The sequence below is a fragment of the Bos grunniens genome, chromosome 4 (genome assembly GCF_055505025.1).
Source record: "Bos grunniens cultivar Pamir isolate PY7600 chromosome 4, Bosgru_T2T1.0, whole genome shotgun sequence".
NCBI lineage: Eukaryota > Metazoa > Chordata > Mammalia > Artiodactyla > Bovidae > Bos > Bos grunniens.
This window is the reverse complement of record NC_141168.1, coordinates 25,522,751-25,548,805: the sequence shown is the minus strand read 5'-3', so window position 1 is coordinate 25,548,805 and position 26,055 is coordinate 25,522,751. Positions and strand designations below refer to the sequence as shown.

General features: G+C 43.2%; 1 long non-coding RNA gene across 40 annotated transcripts in view; it reads right to left on the bottom strand.

Moving 5' to 3' along the window:
• The window catches only part of LOC147373796 (uncharacterized), a 208,402-nt gene that overhangs the window by 44,698 nt on the left and 137,649 nt on the right, over positions 1-26,055 (bottom strand). For 39 of the 40 annotated variants that reach the window (XR_015162114.1, XR_015162119.1, XR_015162100.1 and 36 more), the window contains one exon: positions 11,089-11,528. This is a non-coding gene — a long non-coding RNA (uncharacterized LOC147373796). Of the gene's footprint in view, positions 1-11,088; positions 11,529-13,129; positions 13,320-26,055 lie in introns of those variants that run through there. The other variant, XR_015162133.1, reaches the window with a different exon arrangement.

Below are 26,055 nucleotides of genomic sequence, written 5' to 3'. Positions count from 1 at the left end.
CAATTCTTAAAACACATGTAAGAGTCCGTTTCAGAAGGAAGTGACCAAGCTCAAAGCAGCACCCGGTATGATACGCCTTCTTTATTTATCTGTTTGAACAGGCAAGGAAACAAAAAGAGGCCTGTGCATTTCTTGGGCTTTTCAAACAGGAGCTGAATCTATTTGAATGGCCAGGGAGGAGAAGACAGTTTGACTTAGATTTGGCATGGGTTTAGGGGAAGAAATGTCTTTGTAGCTGGTCCTAAATATTATGGCAACTTGGACTGAGTCAGTCTCCAAGGGAGAAGTTGCCACATGTTGTAACAGAAGCCACTGGGCTTAGCAAGGAAGGGAATGAAAGAATTACAATGAATCCATCATGGCGAAGATGCACTGGCCAGGACCATGGCCTGTCCTCCTTTTCCATGGCTGATCAGACCAAGCACTGCCCTTTCAAACCAGTCTTTATCATCATATTGTAAAGAATACTAAATGCTGAGATTAAAATTAATTTCTAATGAATTTTTAAGAAGAACTTTTTCTTCCTCCTTACTGGAAAAAAAAAAAGTAAACAATTCAGAATAGAGGTTCAAAAGGAGGAATGCCAGCAAAATAACTGAGCTTAAGAACGCTGAGAGGGAACATCTCTCAAATGCATTTATTAATTTTAGACCTCCCATGAGATAAGACTATAATCTGTTTTGAAGCATGCTTCCTCCCCAACACTTAAATTTTTGAAAATTAGATTCTTGCTTATCTGTCTCACTGTTTTGACTGGTCATTCCCAAACACACACTGCCCAGCTTTGACGCTTTCCAAAGCTAAGAGGACGTGAAGTCTGGCACAGAGAAGGCTGTGAATCTGCATTTCTTGCATGGCCTAGAGTTGGATGTAAATTCTAAGACTTCTTACATTTACAGTAATTTTTCAGTCAGTGCCATCATAACTTACTATGTCCAAAAGGAAAAATTAGCTTAAAGGTTACTGAATACAATATCTAGCTTTCATTTATGGATCAAAGGAGAGGAAGTTTAAGGAAAAAGAGACAAAATATAAATCACACAGTTTCATTTTACAAAGTGGTCTTCCATGTATACCACGTGTTTCACTAAAAAAAGACAGGAGATGTTTATGAGACATGTAGGTGACAAATTAAGGGATATGTGTGTGTAAGACCAAGAAAGTGTGAGAGAAAGACACAGAGAAAGAGACAAAGAGGAATGTGGGATAACGGAAGAAGCAGAGAGTTTAAGGAATGTTTTAAAAACACACAACTGATGACCCCTTAAAAGCACCAGTCTTACTTAAATGGTGTCCTAGACCACTGTGGCACACCAGCTGTGAAAGGTGGAGATCCTGACAGATCATGACAGCGATGTACACAGTACTGTGCAGACTTCTTTTGGGAAGGAGAGTTACTCACGGAGTCATGTAGGACTGACTGGGCGCAGGTTGAGAGGTTCATCTGAAGGAGAAAACACCCTGGAACAGGTGCCCAAGGGCTAAACCCACGTGTGTCCAAGCTACCCTCAGTAGGTCGGTGCTCTCCCTGCCCCGCCCCTGGCGCCATGGGTATTGGGGAGTGATCCCAAAGAACAGGACGAGTCCGCTGATCACTCAACATCAATGTGATAAGCACCTCCTGTGTGTCAGGCCCTGCACCTGGTAGATACTGAAGTCTGATGGTGAACCCAGGGGGAAACAGTCCCTGCCCTCACAGAGCTTACAGTCTAGCAGGTAGGAATGGTAGGCACCAGGGAGGTGCGAGCAGAGTGACAGGGAACACGGCTGGCTGGGGTCCCTAGACAAGGTTTAAATCCTGCCTCGGAAGCACGAGCTCCCTGGGTCGCTGCTTTCTTTACATGTAAAATGGGATGATAATGTGAAGAAGATTCCACAAGACCATGTTTGTGAAACACTTAAAACAATCCCTGACGCACCAAAGGCCTGCTAAATGGCAGTTACGAGGGGCAGTTCCTCAGAGAACCAAGGGACAGACACGAAGAGTCTGCAGAGCACAACCCAAACTGCTGGACAAGGTGCTAGGCCACATCACCGCTTCCTCACGTTTCTGCATGAATTTTGGCCAGTCAGGTGGCCCCCAGTGTCCCTAGGCTAGACAGGAAAGTCTAGTCGCTAAAAGCATACCCCGGCAAGAATTTACCCCACAGTGTTCCTACAATGGGAGTGTTTTCTGTTTCTCAAGGAGGCAGCAAGGGAAGTATTACAGGAAGGCCTCTTGAAAACTAACATACAGCATCTTCTCTTTTAAAGCAAGCCCTACCAAAGCACCCCTACCAAGATGAATGTTCTGGACGGAAGCTCCCCAGGGACAGATGAGGGGGCGACGTTCAAGACCTCTCGGGCCAAGGAGCAGTGGGATGGATGTGTGCGGAGCATGCTTCTGGGGCCATGCGGCCTGGGCCCCGCGCCGGCTCGCACGCACTGGCTGTGCAGCAGTGCCCACGCTGCTCGCTGGGACCTGGTGTCTCAAATCTGGAAAGGGGGGTGAATATCAGTTCTGATCTCACTGGGTAGTTGTAGGAATTAAAATAATTAACACCTGTCAAGCAATTAGGATAGACCTGACCTCCTGAAAACAGTTCACAAATGTTAGCAGTAATTATGTCTGGAAACCCAGTAACTTTATTATCTTGCTTAATAAGAACATGTGAGCCAAACAGCAAGAGAGCAACTGAACCACACTCGAGGAATCATTCTCTCCTTGGCTCTCCCATCTTCTTTCTGCATCACAGTGGGTGCACACATCCCTCCTGGAATTCGCTTTCCTCATCCACACAACAAGCAGTACACACCTCCACCAAGCATGCCTAGAGAGGCCTGACGCAGTTTCTGTTAGTATCAACAGCAGCTGAACAGTTTAAACTTCTATGTCTTCCTGTCTATATTAGCCACAGTTTTCCAGAAAAGGAGAGTCAATAGAATGTGGTGTGTGTGTGAGTGTGCATGTGGACACAGAGAGAGACAGAGGGAGAGATGAAGAGACTGGATTTTAAGGCAATGGCTTCGGCTGTCAGGGGTCGATAAATCCAAAATTTGCAGGGCAGGCTGGTCACCCAGAGAAAGGATGCTGCTGCAGTCTTGAGCTGGAAGGCAGTTCCTGGGGGCAGAATTCCTTCTTCCATGGGGGACAACAATCTTTTTCTCTTAAGGCCGTGAACGAATTGGATGAGGCCCACATACCTTATGGAGGATAACTTGCCTTATTCCATATCTCTGATTTAAAATCAGCTAAAAATACCTTCATAAGTATGTTTATACCTTCTAGACTGGTGTTTCACCAAATACCTGGGTACTAGCCAAGTTGACACATAAAATCAACCATCACACTATCATTTCAGACTAGATGGATAGATAGTTCTTTGCTGCAGGAAAAGCCTGTAAGAATGGGCAACAACTTCTCTTTCTGAGATCAGATTAAATTCAAGAATTCAGATGAGGTGCCCATTTTACTTAAGAGCTGAACTCTTAAGTCTGAAGAAAATCTTCAAAGCAGATATGGAAGATGGCATGTGAACTTAACAGAAGACTCAAATGAATGCACTCCAGTCCACAGGAAGGACAAACCTTTAGAACAAAGACTGCAAACTCAGTACCTACAAGGGCCAGACAGATAAGACAACTGAGTGGGGCGGGGTAGATGACGAACAGGGTAGGGGTTAGGCAGAGTGCACTGAGCATACTTCATGTAAAACTGCTCCTCAGATTTGGGCCATGGAAGGTTCCGAGTCTTTATGCAGCAGCCCAAAGGGCAGAGCACGGTCCAGTGGGCGGACTATCAACTTCAAGTCAGGTTGAAGGAACTCTGTGCCCCAATTCCACCACTCATTAGCAGAGTGACCTGGAATAAGTTCCTTAAAACTTTCCAGGCCTCTGTTTTGTTTGTAGAATCAGGGAGCTGCCACTTACACAAAGAAGTATTGTGAATACTCAGGAAAAAGTACCTACGACATGTGATGGCTGATATACATGGTTCCTACTTTGCTTTTATTAAGCAATCACTTACATGGCATTTACTACGTGCCAAGCACTGCTTTACAAGTCATTTAATCCTCACAGCATCCCCATGAGGCAGGTTCTCATTTTACAAATGAAGCACAGAAAGGGTAAACAATTTGACCAAGGACACACAGCTGGGAATTACTAGAAGATTGTTCAAAAAAAAAAAAATAGAACAGTAGGACTCATTAGTAGATGCTATAATCTCTCTTGCAAGTGTAGGTGATGCTTGCTACCCATAGCAACTGATTCCCACTCACTCCTCATCACTCCATGAACCTTTCCCTTTAAGGAACTCAGGACTCTGTGCTCAGCAATCCCAAGGTCCCTCAAGTCCTCGTCTCTTAGCCCTGTTAGCCGGGCATTGCTCAACACTTCCTCTCTCGTGCACCGACCTCCACCTGCCTCCCAAGACTCTGAGATTCCCTGTTTTTCCCTTTGAAAGCTCCAGGGTCTCTTCCCATCCCTAACTCCTCTCAGAGGTGAACCCTAGGTCCCATTCATTCTCTCCTCTTCTCTCTCTTGACGCGATGCACACAGACTGGGGAAATCACACTTTCAATGCACACACCTCAGTGCCCAACCTCAACAGGTATACTCAACAGGTAGTGACCAACCTACACACTGACCCTCTCCACTCCAAGGCTGGCTGGCAACCTGTGTGACTTCAACTTTCATATGAAAACTTATCGAGGTCTCTGTGTATGTTAGGTGTGTCCAACTCTTTGTGACCCCAGGGACTGTAGTCACCAGTCTCCTCTGCCCGTGGAATTCTCCAGGGAATAATACTGGAGTGGGTAGCCTTTCTCTTCTCCAGGGGATCCTCCCAACCCAGGGATCAAACTCAGGTCTCCCACATTGCAGGCAGATTCTTTACCGTCTGGGCCACCAGGGAAGCCAGGTCTGTCAGCTCCTTAACCTCCTCCTAGTCTGCCCTCCTCTTGGCCCGCCCACTCCAAACACCCTTGTCCTCTTCCTGTCGCCTGAACTGCTTCACTTCTGAACTAGGACATTCTGACGTCCCTCTAACCAACCCCCTTGCCTTCAGCTCCTTTTATTAAATATTAGGATAACCAAACCTAACCATCTTAAACCCCACATCTGATCCTTCCACCATGTCCCCTAGGGAAGTACCAGCAACAACCCAGTGGTCCAGTTAGAAACTTTCATGTTGACTTCTATTCCTCTCTCTCCCTCATCTCCCACATCCAACAGACCCCCAAGTTCCATACGTCTGCCATCCGTAAACACCAACCAGAGTCTCTCTTCTCTTTCCAGATCACCAGCGCTTTTCATCCAGAGTCCTCTCTCCAATGAGCTCCTTGCCAGTTTCCTGCTTCCAGTATTTGCTTCCCTTTTTCTATGCAGCAGGCAGAATGGTCCCTCTGAAACATGAGTCTAATCAGTGTGCCAGCGCTTACAATCCATGAACATTTTCCTACGTCCTTAACGAGATGACCAGATCCCTGAGCAGAGCTTCTGGGGCGTTCCTAGATCTAACCACTGCCCACCTCGCTGGCCTCATCTCCTGTTTTCTCCATTTCGGCCCCACATCATTTCTAATTCTTCAGATGTATCGTGTTTCTCTTGCCGCAGGGGTCTTCATATATCCCCGCTCCCCTGCCTGGATTATGTGTTTTCCTCAGTTTTTATCTTGGGACTTAGCACGTGAGTGTCATGCTAAGTATACCTCTTCCTTAAGAGACTTTCCTGGCCCCCAGTCTTGGTGAGATCCTTCAGGTGGGTGTTCTATAGCCAACCTGCACTCCCCCTACCTGACAGCCACCCCACAGCACACCCCTCAGGAGCCTGTTCTGTGGAGTAGTATATGGCTCTCTCATTCAGCGCTGTACTCTTGTGGCCACGCAGTGCTGATCCATAAAGACACTCCACAAGTCTGTGCGGAGTAAACGAGCACGCAGTTGATTCTTAAAGCCTCGTCTTCAACCCTCCTACACATTGTCCCTGAGATTTAGCTCCTCCAGGTCTCCAGTCGCCTGATGGACACCTGACTGAGTACAAAGTGGACGAGAATCGTCTCCTCTCTCACACCTGCTCTCTTCAAAACCTAGTAGAGCAGAAAGAACAGGTGTGGAATCAGGGGTGCCTGGGTGTGCTCTTCTACATCCCACTGGCCGCACAGCTTCAGACAAACCTATCTCTGAGCCTTAGTTTTCTCATCTGGGAAATAAGGACTAGCCTCATAGGATTATACTGAAGTAGATAATGTACGTGAAGGGCTCGGCAGATGACATGGAAATAACAAATGGCACCTGAGTTAAAAAAAAACACCGGGAGTAATTCTGCTTCCATTCTCCTCCCTGCAGCCGCTCCCTCTCCTCCAGACCCATTCCAGCCAGGCCCCCTCACTCAGCCCCCTGCTCCTGCCTCCTGGAGCTCTGCTGGGCTTTCCCGACTCTGGTTTTCTCAGTGCCTGGGCCACCCCACACACTGATACCAGAAGATCCTATGATCACTCCCCTGATCGAAATTCTTCATCTGCTCCTGTGACTTGAGTGTTCAGTCTAAATCGTTTAGTCATAAGCCCTCTCTGGCCTCCTGGGTCTGGCCTCAACAGACCTTTGCTGCCTTCTCTTCCCGTTAGTCACTAACACACACACTGTTGTTGCCCGGCAACAACACATGAGTCACTGCCCACTTGGTGCAACGGTTCTTCCCATCCCTATCTATGCCTCTGCTCGTGTGTCCTTGGACTCGGACCACCCTCCCAACCCCAGTTCTCAAATCCAACACCACTTTTCTTTCACTGTCTGGCCAAAGCTTCCTCAATCCATAATGCATTTCTTGATTGCCCAACCTGAGAAAATCTTTTCTACAAACATGTGGTGTTTGATTTATCCCTCTCCTTTTATACATTTCATCTCTCTCCTCTATGTTTATCTGTGCGTGGAACCTCAGCTCCAAGCTCTCCACAGGCAGCATCATGCCAGGGCCCATGCCGTTATGCTCAGGAAAGGTGCCCAGGAAGCAGCAGCAGCTGAGTGTGCACACCCACAGAGTCCTACTGAGGATGCAAAGCACCCCAAGGGGCCGCAGTCAGCTAAGCTTCTGCTGGGCTCCTAGGTGAGTGCCTGGCATACAGCAACACTCCACAAATAACTCTTGAAATTAACTTATCCTCAGGGAGATCAGCTATTGGCTTTGGGACAGAAATTCTGTCTCCGGAAAAAAACATGAAAGACATTAGGAAGGTTTATCTCTCCCATCATATACTTAGGATGTAGGCAAGCTTCAGGTTCACTCTCTCCCACATGCTAGACAGCTAGACTCAGCAATCAATACAGTATGTGATGCTTTGATATATTTAGTATGTCAAAGTACTCCATTTTAACATATTAAGACTCGTTCTTCAAAAGTCTCCTTTGGGGAACACAGAGTTATTCTAACAAAGTCCAAAACCTTTTTTAGACCTTGTCTTTTATACCGCTACAACTTCTTTTTGTTTTTTTTTAATGCCTATTACACAATGAACACTTTTTCTCATAAGGGTTTCAACCAGCTGAAAATTTAAAACTTTCAGAAGTAAATTTAAGTTTCCTCATATTTAAAGTAGAAGGCTTTTTTCAGGGCCTTCCTTTTCAAAATTCTATTATGTAAGCCACTTTATAAATCATGTACACAACAATTTTCATTTTTCAATCAAATTTTAACTCCTCCCTCTCTCCCATGCCTCCCCACCTGGCTCTGCCAACACCACGTACCATGGGTTTGTCTGTTATGGTACTTGTCAGTATGTGGTGTTACCTCTTTATATGTCATTTATCCCACTAACATGTCCTGGAGGGCCAGGCCCCAGACATGCCCATTTTTGAATCTGCAGTGCTGACTGCTGGCATGTAGTTGGTGGCTAAGGAAATGTTAACATAAATCAATGACTCAAATCAGTTATTGGATCATAAAGTTTTTCATAGGACCTAACTGCTGGCTCCTTCCTACCTTCCTACTCTCCAAGGCCAGAGAATTCCCACCACTGTGGATAAAAAAAAAAAAAAAAGGTGGGAGGCTCTTAAGGCAATTGCAAACAAAAACTTCTAAATGTGTCCTTGGCAAAGATGGCATCGCTCTAGGAGAAGTCTAAAATCTTCCCAGCTAACACAGTACTCGAGGGCGGCAGCATCCATTTGCACGTGAGCTAAAACGTTAATTTCACTACTTTACAGTCACAGCTTATACAGATGCTTCATTTAATTCATTTATTTAGTCCCCCTGAAATAAGGACTGAGGGGTAAAAATCAATTAGTGTAAATCACAACTTTAAAAAGAGAAGTTAGGGAAGGATCTAGTTCAACGGCCCAATTACATGAAAAAGCAAAAAAAAAAAAACCCTGCCAGTTCAGCACTGTGTACCCTTCAGTGATTTGGAAGTGAGCTGCTTTTCAGGTATCATCCAATCATACTAACTGATGTTAGTGTTTCCAGAATCTACACACTGCTCTTCCCAAGATCCAACAGCATAAAGCACATCTTAGTTTCCAAGAAAGCTCATTGCAAGTTGATGAGGAGTTTGAAAGAGAAAAAAAAAAAACCTCAAAATAAAATTAATAGACAATGACTCTCACATTTGGGCTTTCCAAACATATTGTTTAGGGTAAAAGAAATACATTTCCACATCACAAAGAGTTCTAGAAACCAGCATATTCTGGGAAGTCCATATCCACTACTTGGGGGTGGGGGCTTAATAGACTGTATTAAGGACCAAATCTTTTTAGATAATTGTTGACACTTGGCTTAAGAATATAAAAACTGAAAACAAAAATAACCCAGATTTTAGAATTTTTCAGTTATAATGAAGTTTGGATCAAAGACTGAAAGCATTATTCCATATTCTCTTAAACACTTTTAAAAGCAGCACACATTTCTTCCATTTAAAGAGGTGAAAACTGAGGCAACCAGGCTCAATCACTTTTTATGTACTCAATGTCTCAAAAGCAGTTAAAGCTATGGCCCCAAACTACAACTAAATGCTCTAATAACCCATTCTCATGAGGGAAGGTTTAAAAGGCTTCTTGCTTAACTGAAGGATAACCGACATGACTTATTTCAATGACTGGTCCAAGAAAGCTGCTGCAGTAGACCAGCAGACCACTCAGCATCTTGAAGACCTGTTAACATCTTTGTCCACAATTTCCCTTGCAGTTATATATATATACATATATATATGAGATATAATGTTAATTATTTGGTGTGTGTGTATATATGTATCTTTGGTTTTGATAAGAATAATATTCCTGTATATCCTAACGGGGTGGCTACATGCTGCCATCTTCTGATTATGCCCGGTGGAGTGTAAAAAATTTTTCATGAAAAAACAAAATCAATAAAAGCAAAACTCCTCATTTTTTCTACCAGTAGTGCCCTTAGTAACAAGAAGGGCAAAGACATCAACACAGGGATTACAATATTCTCAGACATAACTCAAGCAGACTTGTAAATGGATAAATGCATGTTATAAACTTTTTTTTTCCGCAAGTGCCTTGCATACTTATGTTACTATTCATTCTGAGACAGACAGACCATCAATGACCTTCTGGGTCACTGCCTAGGGAGAAAGCTGCCTATAAAGAAGAGTGGGGGAAAAATAAGAGGGGGGTTGCTTCCTTCCACCCCAGGCCCCCTACTGCCTTGAATGAAAGAAGACAGATGGCAGCCACCTTCCCCTTTAATTAGGAGGAGCAGCTCAGAAGGGGACAGCCCTGCTCACTTGGCACCATCTTTAACAAACCGTTTCGATGGTAATGCTCCACTCATTTGCCCTTGTTTCAAACTGTTCTCAATCTTTGATTTACAAACTGAATTTCTGTAAATTTCACTGTGAAAAACTACAGCTCTGAGCACAACACTCTATAGAAAGAAGGTACTTAAAGATGGCTCCTGAATTAATAATTCATACACATTCATACAGGGGGCCTGGAGTGTTTCATATGAAATACAGACACCTCAAGTCCCACCATCACCCTTCTGACATGAAACTGGAACCCTTACGGCACAGCAGCCCTTGTTTAAATTCACACAGTATTCCACACTGGATTCAGATTTCTGCTTTCCAACACCACACTACCTTCATGCCACCCCCTTCTACCTTCAAAGTGACACTGTTTTCAGTTGAGAAAAGTGGAGAAAATTCTTGGTAAAAGCAGTCCATTTTATGAGGAAGGATAATTTTAATCACAAATCACAGACTACTCACTCCACGTTTCTATTTGCTGTGCATCTGCAGAAGCACAGACCTTTGTATTAAAAGTGTATCAAGCCATATAACATCTCTGGAGACAGGAGCAGCTCCGAAAACCAAGTAAACAAAACCGGAAGATGAGGGCCGAGAGTCGGAATTAAGCTGATGTCACAGAATCTTCCGTGTGGGCGATGAAGCCTCTGAAATATTTTTTTTTAAGTTATTACACGTATTTGCTATAATTCTACAAGGCATGAAACTTTCTAACATGAAGGAAAAGTTCGGCTAGGTCTTTGTCCCATTTTAATATTAAACCTGTTGCTGTTTTTTTTTTTTCCTCAACATTATTAATTACTTGTTATCCCTCAGGTCCTTTCCATCTCCTAACAGGTTTTAAAATGACAGCCTCTCATCCAAGAGCCATTTCCACCTGGTGTCTGCAGCGCCCACATGCAGACCCCTGGCCTCACACCTGTCTCATATATGCACCTCCCTGCTTCCCACTGCAAGTAAGGCCAGCGTCATTAGACGAGCTCCTGGCCGCACCACATAAAACAGCCTTGTCTGTGTCACTGTCATTTAATTAATGGCAAAGTTCTTGAACCATTTAAACAGAGGGAAAAAAAGAGAACTCTTTGTTTTCTCATTGATGATAAAGTTCAGTCTCTTACTATCTCTAACACGCCAGCCAGAGGGCTAGATACAGGAAGAGAGATAGAAAAGATAAAAGAAGCAATTAGCTGTTCAACAAACTTCATCTCCTACTTCCCAATGAAGGGGAAAGGAAAAAAAAAAAAAGCAACTTGGTGTTTGCCAGATATTGAGTGTCCTTAATAACGTTAGCAAGAAAAAACATGTAGGAGAGACTGACTAACAAAGAAACAAACAAAACTTACTTTGTTTTCCAGCGCAGTAAGCAGGTCGGGAACGAGATGAGGGTAATTCCTTTCCTCAAGGCCCCTGCTTTCACTTTACAAGCTGTGTTTACGCGATCATCCAGGTTTGCTGGGGGAACTCCAGAATGCCTGTGCTGCCTCGGGATGCCCCAAGTTCACGGTTCATCTCAGAAGCTTCACGGAGGACCGGCAATCTCCAGGCCAGACCGAGGTGACCTCTGGGCGCCACGTGGCACCGCTGCTGCTGTTAGCACACGCGCGCCTGGGACACCCACTTGTTAGCTCAGGAACCAGGCCACCAGCAGATAACCGCTCAGACGCGCGTCCAGGGACGCCAGCCTCTGGCATTCTCAGGTTCAAGGCTGGAAAATGCATTAGGACGAGAACCATGCACTCAGCAGTATTCTGCGCCATTAACTTTCTTGTACTTAGATGCCGGTCTAAATAAGAGCAAAAGGTACAGAATTAGAAGGAGTGTTTTACTGGGGATGGTGATTGGCATTTGTTGTGCACTGGGTCTGAGCCTGCTCTCAAAAAAGGACATTTAAGAATCCTAGATCAGAAGTATTTTCATTTCCTCTGTGGAAACTATATGAATCACTTAAAAACAAACAGAAGACAACAGGAAAAAAAAGTATATTAATTATGCTTAAAAAAAATGTACCCCTTACTAAATCTCATCTGGTTAATTTTTTAAAATCCAGAAATTAGGAAGGAAAACCCAATATATAAATTTGATGTTTGTTTTGAAAAATTACTTCATCCATGTGCTGTCCAGCTCATAAAAACAACCCTTCTTCCAGCAAAACGGGACACTTTGACCTTGTTTACTGCAGGGTTTTGAAACCGCTGTCTCGTAACTCCTGACATCACTGGACGTGTATTAGCACCTTTACTGCTGTTGGCTGCACACGCTGCCACCCCGACTGTCTTGAACTGCCCCTGGCTGAGCAAACACTCCTCACAACAGTAGGGATACGGGCGTTAGCATTAAGCCCCCGGAACTCACGTGATACCTTTGGTAACTGTCACATCTTTCTGATCACTAATACAACAAAACAAAAAGCATCGAACATCAGGTACTTTTTAAAACCCCTGCAGCGGCACCCACACTTAGCACAGACCACTCTCTCTCCTGACTGTCTCCCTGCCCGAGAGAAGGGCTTCGTTCCTCACCAATCGCCATATTGGCAAGAATTCCTGCCACAGAGCTTTTTCTAATAGAAGATCCTGACCTACTTTCTCCCAATAAAAAATTCCCACAAACTTTCCTAGAGGATAATTTAGTTTAGCATACTTTAGAGTTTCAAAGAGCACTGCTGCATTTTTAACTTTGGTAAAGTCAGATTTATCCATTTCTTTTTGTTTTGTGGAACCTGATTTTGGAGGTGTTTCTGAGTGCTGCATTTTTAAAGAAATAATTTTCTCTTGAAAGTCTGACATTTCCCTTCTGTGTTCCTCATTTCTTGTTCTTGATCTAGTCGAATTTTTAAAAAGGAAAAAATGAGGATAGTTGTGACACAATTCAACCGTGTAAGTTACAATAAAACTTGAGTGAACATCTGCCATGACCCATCTCTTTAAAGAAAATTAAGTTCAGGTACTACGACGGTGGTGCAATTTTAGAAAGACAGAATTAAAAACCCAGGTTTAACCTATCTGAAATCAGCTGATAATATCCTCTTTCCTTCCCTACAACAACTTGCAAAACATCAAGTCCTCGAACTACAGTCACCAAGAAATAAAGAACACGAAATACATATCTGAGCAATCACGGCCCTTGTTTATCAGAGAAGGATTAAAAACAAAGACGTCCAGGGTTAATAAAATTAATTAACTCTAGCTAGAGAACTACTAAAAAGACCCTCCAAATATCATGCCGTTACTATGACAACTTCAAAAATGCTTTGAGAAAATGTCAGGGATTTTAAGATTCATGATAAAACAAGCGTCATCTAGTCTGCCAGAAATTACTTTCATTTATATCAGGCAGCAAAAAGGCTAAATGGCTATTTACAACTGTGAACTATCAAATCATTACCTTTTGAGAGATGCTGCTCTCTCCATGCAGATCATGAAAGGAATAAGTACATGAACAGCTCTCTCAGTAATCGGAACCATTTTGATTTCAGTCCTGCAACTACACCACTCCTTCGGTCTATCTACTTGGTACTTTATTTTTATAATGAAAGCAAAGTCTGATGCAATCTGAAAGGGAAGGGACAAAAAAAAAAAAAACCTAACAGTCTTTACTTTCCTAATACAAACAGGCAAACACTCACTCCGATATTTTAGGCATTAATAATGAAACAAAAATGAAACAGCATTTTTTTCCCTTAAAATTTCTGCTCACAGGTATTTAGACTGATTTACATTTTACATAATCTTGATGGCTCAATCAGGAAGTGAAAATTTTAAGTGCGTGTGTTATGGACGGGAGGAATCATGTGACCCACAGAGCAAAGAAAATTATGCAGTAGACTAGCACACTAAGAAAAATAAACTTAACAGGAGTTTAAAAATACTGTCTTTGGGATTCATCGAGCTCTGAATATGTTACGGCTTTTAAGAAATAAAAATTAATTTGGAAACCTTGAAAATAAGCCCTCAGGACATTTTAAAAAATATTACGAGATCAAAGCAATGCACTATGTGAAATAGAAGTTTAATTAATAAAGAAACTGTTTCTATGAAGATCATATCCATTCAAGGTTTATTTTCAAGGCGATTTTTCATGTTATTTGAAGATGGGGCAAGACATAATCGTAATGAAACAAACATTTGCAGTCATGTACTTGTACTTTATTTAAATATGTAGTGCTGTGTGCTCCTGGAGCACAAAGAAAAAACTGTCCTGGTTTTCACACAGGTTTTATTGATTTCAAAAGGTCACTGTATTTTATTACAGCAAATACATTCTCAAGAGGAAAATGTCAACACCATAAAAATTTCCATCTGAGGTATTAACTCACCCTGGAAATCAAAAAGTGGGAGATAAATGTTAAAACACTTAAGTATAATGGATTGACTGATAGATGACTTTCTCATATAAAAACCACTTGACCATAGTCTCGGTGCTAGCTGTCTAAAATGAGTATGTTAACATAAACATACTTGAAATTCAAAAGGTTTGGCCAGTGATTATTTTGTTTCTTAATGCAATTTCTGTTATTAATATCAATAAAAACAATTAACCTGGTTGAGAGGAGGTATTTGTATCTCATAACTATTACTTTTATCAACTTAATGCTTCACATTTTTCAAAATGCTTTTCATATCTTTATATCAGCTTTTTAAAAAAAATTATACCACAGGCAAGTGGCAGGGCACGGTCAGTGAAAAACATCGGTTCTGAGTATTTCCTGGTTACAAGCTCATCTTTCAAAATTCTTAAACACAAGAGGTAGCTGGAGAAGAAATTATTAGGGAAAACAGAGGACTCTCAGAAGGGAAGCTTGAAGTAGACCAAGAACAGTCAGGACTATTACATGACATTGAGATATTTCTACTAAACACGGTTATCACACTGGTTGACTAGATTAATAAGAAAAGATAAACAAGTTGCCAAGAAATGTCCCCCCAACAGAGTCATGGCACAACTCACCTCTGCACTTGCTGAGATCATAATTTATTAAGAATAAATCTCAGATTTATTCTATAAATAAGCAAAGTGGAGAAGCTAAGAGACTTTCCCCTGTTACACACACAGTTGGCTGACAGTTGAACCTGGACTCAAGATCTCTGACTTTCCCAGGCTAGGGCTCTTCTTTATCACCTGCAGCGTCACAGCTACAACCTGAGGCTCAAGTAAGCCTCCAGTGAGCAGAGCCCTGCCAGCTTATCCTAGTTGAGGAAAACTGAAATGTTAGGACTTCGAGAGGCTCGCTCTGGCTACTTCGTCCCTCACTGGTGGGCCCCTGATCCTTATTACCTCTGCTGTCTCAGTCCCCCACCAGCTGGTGCGGAGCATCATACCTTTTGAGCTGGGAGGAGACACGGCAAGTTCTGAGCTGAGAAGCTAAGCTTCTGAGAGGGAACCAGACCCTCTTCCTGGCTCCTCCCCTTGCATGGGTATAACACAGCCTCCTCACTTTTCTCAGAGGAAAAATCAAGACACTAAAGTAAGAAAAAGCCCTTGTTTTGCTTCACATCACAATTTTACTGGGATTTTGGACAAACATGAGGGCAAGAAAATATTCTAGAAAAAATACAATTAGCTCTCACTTTATAATCTTCATCAGAATCAATACTGTGGAGATTAAGGAGTTGAATGTAAAAAGGGAGGAAAAGAAAGAATTAGAAGAAAATATTTCTGAATTCGAGATAGGAAAAGAAGTCTTAGCTTCACCAAAGCAATGGAAAAAGCAACAAACGGCAAGGTAATCAACCCAACCTGACGACATTAAAACATTAAAATCTGTAGCTCCAAAAGCATCAGACAAAACTGAAAGATAAACAAAAAAATAAAATACTTGCAATAGGATAATATGGTCTATATCATTATAAATGTAAAAGATAAAAGATATTAACAGACAATTCGACCCAAAATATAAAGGTCAATTAATGCAAGAGAGTGTTGAATTTCACTAGGAAACACCAGGAGTTTTTTCATCAATCAGATTCACAAAAATGGACAACAGAAAAAACAAAGCTGGCGAAGTGAGGTAAGACAATCATTTCGGGAAATCAGCAATATCTTTCTACAAGCCCTCAAACTGCATTGACTGATAACATATCTATAAATACCTCCTGAAGAAGCAGTCACAGATACACAGGAAGATAACTATACAAGGACGTACATACAATAACTTACAATAACATAAAACCGGAAACAACCTAACATCCAAAATCGGAGAAAAGCATGTGAATAAAAAAATTTCAGCAAATTCATATTTTCTTTCATATGTTTAAATAACAGTTTTTGGAGAATACTTAATGACACTGGAGATCACAAAATATAATGTTAGGTAAAAATGCTGGATATAAAATTATATATAAATATGATATAAATGTTGCTAGGCAAAAAGAGACTGGAAAAGAACATAGTTAAAAAACTTAAGAAAGGGTGGGCAGAGAACTTGAAATTTTTTCATTACTTCTTTATAATATTGAGATATCTGACATTTCCAAAAGAAATGTTATTTTTATAGTTAGAAAAATGTTATTTAACTTAATGAACATTCTATAAATATCTCAGTCATATGAAAGCTTTACAAACACCTAACAAGAAAATGCTTGCATTTTATTATTAAGTGCAAGGAAACGTGCAAAACAATATGATCTTAAATAGATAAAAATTCACATTAAGAAGACCAGAAAAAACACATCAAGATGTTAATAGTGGTTGCTTTTTAATAGTGCTACTTATTGTGTGTAATATTTTTTCTATGTAAGTTTTCTATGATTGTCACATATCACTTTCATGAGGAAAAACAGACATCAATATCACAATTATAGGACGGATACATCAAGAATATGCTACTATTATTGCAGACTGTCAACAGCCATAAAAAGCTGCTCTATCATTAAGCTGTCCTTTTTAAAATTTTAGAAACCACTGGTATATCTTCAGAGAGTATCAGGAAGGTGTCCGGGAGGTGGGAACAAATACTACTTCCCAGTCCTCACGCTGTTTTCTCCACAAAGCAGCCGCGCTGCGAGGGCCACACTGAAGCAGGAGACTCTTGACAGCAGGATGTTCATCATTAGCAAAATGGCAAAGAAGACTGACAGCTGAGGGGTGGAAAATGGCCCAAAGAGGAAGGCAAGAATTCACGTAAGAATAGAAGCATTAAGAGAGAAGATTCAAGGAATCATTAGACCCAAAACAATGAAAAGAAGGGTCCCAAAGAATTATGTGTATACGTATGTTCACAGCAGCATTATTCACAACAGCCAAAAGGGATGATGCAACCCAAATATATCCAATGGATGGATAAACAGAAATGTGGTCTAGTCACATAGCAGAATGTTACTCAGCCTTAAAAAGAAAGGAAATTCTGATACATGGTACAACATGGTTGGATCTTGAGGATATCATGCTAAGTGAAATAAGCCAGTCACTGAACGCAATGGCACCCCACTCCAGTACTCTTGCCTGGAAAATCCCATGGACGGAGGAGCCTGGTGGGCTGCAGTCCATGGGGTCGCTAAGAGTCGGACACGACTGAACGACTTCACTTTCACTTTTCACTTTCATGCATTGGAGAAGGAGATGGCAACCCACTCCAGTGTTCTTGCCTGGAGAATCCCAGGGATGGGGGAGCCTGGTGGGCTGCTGTCTACGGGGTCGCACAGAGTTGGACATGACTGAAGCAACTTAGCAGCAGCAGCAGCAAAAGATACTGTATGAATCCACTTATATGAGGTTCCTGGAATAGTCAAATTCACAGAGACAAAAAGAACTGTGCTTGCCAGGGACTGAGGGGAAAGGGAGAATGGTGAGTTAGTGTTTAATGGGAATGCAGCTTCAGTTTAGCAAGAGGAAAGAATTCCAGAGATGAGTGATGGTGATGGCTGTTCAGTAATGTAAATGTACTTAATGCCATTGAACTGTACACTTAAAAATGGGTGGGACTTCTCTGGTGGTCCAGTGGTTAAGATTCTGGGCTTCCAATGTAGGGGATGTGGGTTCGATCCCTAGTTGGGGAATTAAGATCCCACATGCCATGTGGTGTAGCCAAAAAAAGAAAGTAATTAAGATCATAAATTTTACATATGTATTTTACCACAATTTAATAATGTGTGTATATATACATACCATTAAAGGAAAAAAGAGAGAACAGAATAAAGAAAGAATGCATTAGAGTTAGTATTCATAATTCTGAAGCATGCTTTTGATTTGGTAGGAAACTCAGTTTAAAGGATGTCAAGGGTGCAAGCATCAAAATAAAATAGATTTTCTTTCTTTTTTTTTTTAGATCTTATTTCTGATATTAGATTTTTAAAATAGAGTTATAGAAGTCAGCTCAGTATCACAGAAGATCAAAAGTAAAAATAAGAAGGGACATTATGTCTAACTTGAAAAGAACATACCACACCTCTCTGTGGTTCTTTGAGACCCTTTCATTACAGCTAGCTTGAAAAATTCCCCACAACTAGGAAAGAACCTGCAAGTCCAAGAAACAAGATGACATTTTCCCATCAGCTAACAGGAAAAAAATATAACTATGAGGGAAACCCTGAGTCTCCTAAAACGTACTGTGTCCTTACTGTGCCCCATTAACAGAGAATCAAAGAATTCTGGAGGTGGACAAAGGCTCTCAGGTGGAGCTGCTGCAGGGACACAGACAGCCGCAGAGCTCGTCAGCCTGTCCAGGCTCACTCAGTGATGCTCGGTTTAAAGGCAAACCCCTGGAGCACGGTTATGCTTTGTTTGTCACATTCTGTTTTTCAACTGGCATGGTTCATATTTTATAGGCAGCTTACTAAAGGTAAGAAATAGAGCATATCTGGAATATTCTTTTTACAAGTCATTCGATTAAGTCCATTCAAAAAATATTTGTTGAATACACAGTATATGGGATTCCCAGGTGGCTCCTTGGTAAAGGATCTGCTTCCAGTGCAGAATGGCGGGGTGATGAGGGTTCGACCCCTGGGTCGGGAAGATCCCCTGGAGGATGGCACGGCAACCCACTCCAGTATCCTTGCCTGGAGAATTCCATGGACAGAGGAGCCTGGTAGACTACAGTCCATGGGGTCGCTCAGTTGTGTCTGACTCTTGGCGACCCCATAGACTGAACAGTCGATGGAATTCTCCAGGGCAGAACACTGGCGTGGGTAGTGACTGAGCACACACCCACACGTGCATGGTATATACCATACACTATATACCAGGCACTGCGCTAAGCACTGAATGGTGAACTGGATGCCATCATCCTTCCTTCACCAAACTAGCAGTTACAATTTAAAAGAAGGACGGGATGCTATTGGCACACATCAGCGGGGGCTCCAATCTGGTCGAGGTAGCTCGAGAATGGAAACCTATATGAAGTGACATTTTTAGTAATAGTAGTAGTCATTAGTGGGCTTCCCTCGTGGCTCAGCTGGTAAAGAATCTGCCTGCAATGCAGGAGACCTGGGCTCAATCCCTGGTTTGGAAGATCCCCTGGAGAAGGGAAAGGCTACCCACTCCAGTGTTATTTCCTGGAGAATTTCATGGACTGTTTAGTCCATGCGGTTGCAAAGAGTAGTCATTAGTATTATTGCCACAAGATTGACTAGCTACTACTATGGGTCAGATCGAGTTTTAAAGACATTCTTCAGGCACAAATTAATTTAATCTTTACTATAATCTTACAAAGTCAGATTTGAAAGATGAGAAAACTGAGGTACTGAGAGGTCACCCAGCTCCTCTATAGTAGAATCAGACCAGACTGTACCTATGTTCAGAATGTGCCCTGAAGGGAACCCAAGCTAATATAAGACAGGCTGAAACTTAAGGATCAGAACACCTGGTAGAGAGCAGAGCTCTCTGAATAAGCAGCAGGGGCGGGCATGGGTAGGCAGAGTAATGCTCCCCATTACAGGTGGGAGCAGCTGGCACTGGGAGGCATGAGGTGAGTGGGGGGGTGAAGGAGTGGCAGGAATATGTAGCGATGATCAGGAACCTTGGAGGGTAGAGGTGAGGGATGTCTGGGCAGGCAGGATTCTCATTAAGTTCTGCTGCGCTGAGGGGGAAATGAGTCTCTTTTCCAACTCCCCCGCCACCACCATGGGTTTCAGTGTTTAATGACTTGTTTACACACAGAGTGAGAACACATACTCTACAGGACCCTGATCAGTTGGGTACAGGGTATCATAGTAACAAGTGAGAGTTAAGAGCGAAGGGACACGATGAGCTTGTTTTTCAGAAGCATCACTCTGAATGCAGTCGGGAGAATGGATTGCGGGAGAGTATCGGTAGCATGGGGAGGGATGCTAAAGACAACAGTTGAGGTCAAAGATGATGGTAACCAAGAAGGACACACTGGAGACAGAGTAGATGGGTTTGAGAACGGTCGAGATGCAGATTTTTAACCAGATTTGGTTTCTTTGTGGATCTGGAAGATGAGGTGAGAGAAGGGTCAGTAAGGCACAGGTTTCAGGTTTGGGTGACTGGGATCAGTCTGGAATCCATTGGCTATGAGGTGCTAGCAAGATATTGAGTAGGAAGGTCCAGCTGGCATCTGGATGCAAAGCATGGAGCTTAGAGATAAATAGAAAGAACCTGCAAAGGGAGGCAAGGAAGAGAAAAAGCCAGAGGGGCAGGTCAGGTCAGCGAGGCCAAGGACATCAAACAGGTCACAGCAGATACAAATCTAAATTTATCTGGCAAATGCGGCCACGGAAGATAGGAAGACAACTACCACTCTGGCCAGTGCGAGACCAGCTTGGTCACAGGTGCAAAAGCCAGACTGCAGGAGCCTGAGGAGGGGACCTGCATTGCAGGCAGATTCTTTGCCAGCTGAGCTACCAGGGAAACCCTGAGCAGGGGGCAGGGCTGAGGAAATGGAGGTAGCAAATTCACCCTGCTCTTCCAAGAAGTTGGTCCCTGGCAGGAGACGTGAGTGGAGAAGTAACCCAAAGGGAAGGCGATCCTGAAGGCCGCTGGGTTTTGTGTTTGGTTTTCGGTTGGTCCTGGAAAATCCCATGGATGGAGGAGCCTGGTAGGCTGCAGTCTATGGGGTCGCTAAGAGTCAGACACGACTGAGCGACTTCCCTTTCCCTTCGGTTCGTCAGCCTTGAGAGGGTTTATGTGTTCATGGGAGAAAGTCAGTGGAGGATGGCAGGTGAAGTTCAGAGAGAGAAAAAGTCTCTGAGGAGGTGAGAGAGGACAGGGTCAGAGCCTGGACACGGGCAGGCTCCTCCTCCAAGAGGGCAGGAGGCAAGGAAAACAAGACAGGTGTAGATGCAGCGTGCTGATCGGGGCCACAGCCTGAGCGTGCTCACCTTCTGGTGTCTCTTTTCTCTTTGCATAGGTGGGTGGCAGCTACAGAGACCGAGCAGTGAGAACGAGCCCCAGAAGAGAAAGCTGCCAGGAGACGAGAGTGGCCTGGATGGCAGGGAGCAGCCGCGGTCAGTGGAAGGTGACTTCCCAGGCGCCAGATCATGACAGCCACGTGCCGCCGCACCGTGCCTCTGTGGCAGTTACCAAACAACACGGGGAACATAAACAAAAAGCTGATGACGCAGAGCAGACCTCATGAGAAGTCCACTTCAGGACAGTCAGGCCGGGTAAATCAGCAGTAATCCCATCAGTCTCCTTAGGCCTCAACCACACAGGCTGTCACGAAGACAGAGGCTTCCACAGGGTATGACGGCCTTCCTGGTTACAACGTGTGGAAAGCTCACACTTCAGTCTACAGTCAAACTTGGTTTGTGTGCGTAACCAAAACATCGTTATTTCAACCCTATTAATAGTGCGCTGACAACCTGTGTGTGTGGCCTGAGTGGGCCTGTGCTTTCCGGCCTCTAAATGGGCACCTGGATCGCAGTGAGGGTCCAGCATGTCCCTCCTTCCAGAGTCGTGCTGGGGAGCATGGGTGGGAAGACAGTCCTGTCACAGTCGCTTCTCCTAGACACAGCTCTAGTTCCTGCTGTGGCCGGGAAATTGCTTGAGAGAGCAAAAACGGGCCAGGAGCTGAGCACAACTGTACAAGTCCAAACACAGGCTAGGGGAGGTATTTCAAGTGAACGACTGTTGTGTTTTGCTTAAGCTCAGAGCATAGTGGCAGGAGAGGAAGATGCAAGCTCAAAGAGTACCTTTCCTTATAAAGTCCTTTTGCAGTGACAAAAGTCATTCTAACAATTAGTATCAAGCATCTCTTGTATTTCCAAGGCATACACTTCCCAAAGAGCTCAAAACAAACAAACAAACAAACAAACAAAAACCCTTTAATTCGGCATCCTGTTCAGAAAGAAGGGAAATTAACAGTAAAATCTGATCAGTTCAATCAACTGGGGAGTTTGCTATGAATAGTGAGATGTCTGAACCCTAGGACAGTGATACACTTTTGCTTTTTTAGTTTCTTCTTTTAAAAAAGACTTCCTTTCCTCGAGTGACTGTATCATGAAAGTAATGTAATATTAAATACCTCCAGCCAACAGTTCATGGCGCTCACTCTGACTCGGGCACAGCTCCAAGTCTCCTGAGTTCTCTGAATGTGAGGCAGGCATTCTCACTCTGCCAGTTTTAGGGAGAAGCACAGAGGGGCTGACTCCTTCACCTGTGGGGATCAGCAGAGCTGGTGTCTCAACCCTGGCTGTCCAGCATCAGAGTCCTGCGCTCAACCACTGACCTGGGCTGCCATACCATGATAACACGAATTCTAAAACTCTACACATTCAGGGTGTTAAAAAGAAATAATCAGCACTTATTCTCTCCCTCTTAACAGAGTAATGTCACGGTGTTGTTTCCTACTCTATCCATCCCACAGTTTTCAAATCAAAGATTCTCTTATATTTATATTCAAATAAAAACGCTAAGTGAAACTGTTTACAAAAACCTTTCCAAGTAGAGATTCTATTCACAGAGAAGACTTTAAAAGTCAGCAGATCTATTTTTGCATACAATAAGCACAAGCCAGCAAAATAATTTTTTTCACAAGTTTCTTTACAAAGAATTTTCTTCTTAAGAGTAGTTGTTTTTTTGTCTGACCCCACACTTAATTATACTGCGTCCCAAATCAGTCATTTTGAATCAACGTATCTCCCGGTTTTCAAATAAGAAAACTGAAGTTCAAATATTTCATTCTCTTTGAAGTTGCCCGCAGGCTTAGGCTGGATTGCACAGATTTGAATGTGTACTTCTGTAGTGATGAGGACCTGATCTTCAGTGTGGGAGTGCTGCAACTTCTAGAAACCTCAGCAAGGTTCGTTCTATAAAACAAGCAAAAAACGGCCCCCAAAATGGATCCCACAAAGTTTCTGCCAGTGACCTTTGATGCAAATATTCCGTGATATCTATGTTCAAGACTGCCAGTCACTTGAGGCTTATTAAGCTTGACCAGTGTGAACTGTTATTTCCTAGACTTAAGTGCATGTCACATGGCGTCTGTACATTCTTCAGGGCTCCTTCAGACCCACACTTACACGGATAACCAATTTTCAGTAAAGGTGCCAAAGCAAGTCAATGAGGAAAAGGAAGTCCTGACAACAAACCATGTTGGAACAACTGGGAAACATGCAAAAGAACGCACCTAACCTCTACTTTACCTGATAAACAAAAATTAATCTGAGATGGATCATAGCCCAAAGGATAAAAGCTAAAACTATAAGGCTTCTAAAAGAAAACACAGAAGGGTATCTTTATAGTCTTGGAGAGGTAGATTACTTAGGAAACAAAAAGTACTGATAATGTATGGGGAAATTTGATTAATTAAGTTACTTCAAAATTAAAACCTTCTGCTCATCAAAAGACATTTATAAGAAAATGAAAGGTAAAATACAGACTGGGAGAATATACCTGCATTACAAGTTTCTGACAAAAGAATTTTATTAGGAGTATAACATAGGAAAAAAACTTCTACCTATCAATAATATTAAAAAAATTCAACTTTAAAATGGCCAAAAAGAAAAACAAAAACGGCTAAGAGATAGAACAGATCCTTCAAACAGGAAGGTATACAAATGGCCAGTAAGATGAGAGATCTTGATGTGAGATCACATCTATACACAACTACTGGAAAAACCACAGCTTTGACAAGACAGACCTTTGTCGGCAAAGTCATGTCTCTGCTTTTTAATATGCTGTCTCGGTTGGTCACAGCTTTTCTTCCAAGGGGGAAACGTCTTTTAATTTCATGGCTGCAGTCACCATCTGCAGTGATTTTGGAGTCCAAAGAAATAAAGTCTGTCACTGCTTCCATTGTTTCCCCATGTATTTGCCATGAAATGATGGGACTGGATGCCATGATCTTAGTATGGATGTGAGAGCTGAACTACAAAGAAAGCTGAGCGCAAAAAAATTGATGCTTTTGAACTGTGGTGTTGGAGAAGACTCTTGAGAGTCCCTTGGACTACAAGGAGAGCAAACCAGTCCATCCTAAAGGATATCAGTCCTGGATGTTCATTGGAAGGACTGCTGCTGAAGCTGAAACTCCAATCCTTTGGCCACCTGATGCAAAGAACTGACTCACTGGAAAAGACCTTGATGCTTGGAAAGACTGAAGGCGGGAGGAGAAGGGGACGACAGAGGATAAGGCGGTTGGATGGCATCACCAACTCAACAGACATGAGTTTGAGCAAGTTCTGGGAGCTGGTGATGGATAGGGAAGCCTGGTGTGCTGCAGTCCATGGGGTCGCAGACAGCTGGACATGACTGAGTGACTGAACTGCACTAACCACTTACTCTACAGTAGAATGGCTGCTGCTGCTGCTGTGTCCCTTCAGTTATGTCCTACTCTGTGTGACCCCACAGATGGCAGCCCACCGGGCTCCCCCGTCCCTGGGATTCTCCAGGCAAGAACACTGGAGTGGGTTGCCCTTTCCTTCTCCAATGCATGAAAGTGAAAAGTGAAAGTGAAGTCGTTCAGTCATGTCAGACTCCCAGCAACCCCATGGACTGCAGCCTACCAGGCTCCTCCATCCATGGGATTTTCCATGCAAGAGCACTGGAGTGGGGTGCCACTGCCTTCTCTGTTAGAACAACCAACAGTGGTAGACTGTTGGGGCTTCCAAGGACGCTCAGTGGTAAAGAATGTACCTGCCAATGCAGGAGACCCAGGTTCAATCCCTGGGTCAGGAAGATCTCCTGGAGAAGGAAATGGCAACCCACTCCAGTGTGCTTTCCTGGAGAATTCCCTGGACAGAGGAGCCAGGCAGGCTAGAGTCCATGGTGTCACAAAGAGTCAGATAGGACTGAGCACCCATGCACACAGACAATTGTTAAGAAGGAACTGGAGGACGTGGAACTCTCATCCACTGCTGGCTGGAGTATAAAATGGTATAATTATTTGAAAATTATCTGGAAGTTTCTTATAAAGGTAAACATGTATCTGCTGTCTGGTTTAGCAACTAAACTGATATTCAAACAGGAATGAGACTGAGAAAAAAGAGCTGGTTCATAGTAGCTTAATATCTATAACAGCCAAAAAGGGAAAAACAATCCAAATGTCCATCATCAGGAGAACTGGACCAAAGATTTGGGTCTATTTATACAGGAGAATACTCCCCAGCATGGGAGCAGGAAGAATGAACGAGGATACACACGACAATATGAAACTGCGGTGTGAAGGTCAGGCAGAAGAAGTACATGCTCTGTGATTCCATTTACGTGAAGTTCAAGAACAGGAAAAGAAGCAGTGGTGTATAAATTAGAAAGTGTTTGCCATTGGGGTTGGAGATTGACTGGACTGGGCAGAAGAAAACCTAGGTGAAGAAATGTTCTACATGTTAACCAGCGTCCAGCTACATGAGCGTACTTGACATCACAGCATCTCACCACGGCTGTCCCATTTCCGTGGAACCATCTGCACACAGACGGTCCTCCAGAGGAAAAGATCACACCTGCTTGTTCTTCTCTCATCCAATAGTAGCAGTCAACTGATATGCCGGGTTCCAGAACCAGTGTGACGGTGCCCTAAATTCTCCAAGTGTCCTTTGTTAGGCCCACTGTTTGTCAGGAGACGACTGACAAGCCACACTCAACATACTCCTCACCTCCAGCAGGTTACAGGAAGAGACGGGAGCAAGTGGATTTGGACAGAAGGGCACCCGGAATAAGCTGATAATGTATCTGTCCTGGCCAATAACAGAAATAAACTACAAACATGTTCTGGGGGCTGGCATCTTCAGAGCTCAGGACACTTCAGCACTCTCCACATCTGCTTCTGGGGTATGGCCTCAGAGGGCCTGCTCTTTGATCTACAACTGTCCAGAAGGCTCTAAATTGGTAAACGACTTACAGAATACAGAGATCAAATACCAGGGGATCTTTGCTATCCTCAATTACCTCTACGCCATTACCAAAAAAAAAAAGAATGGGCA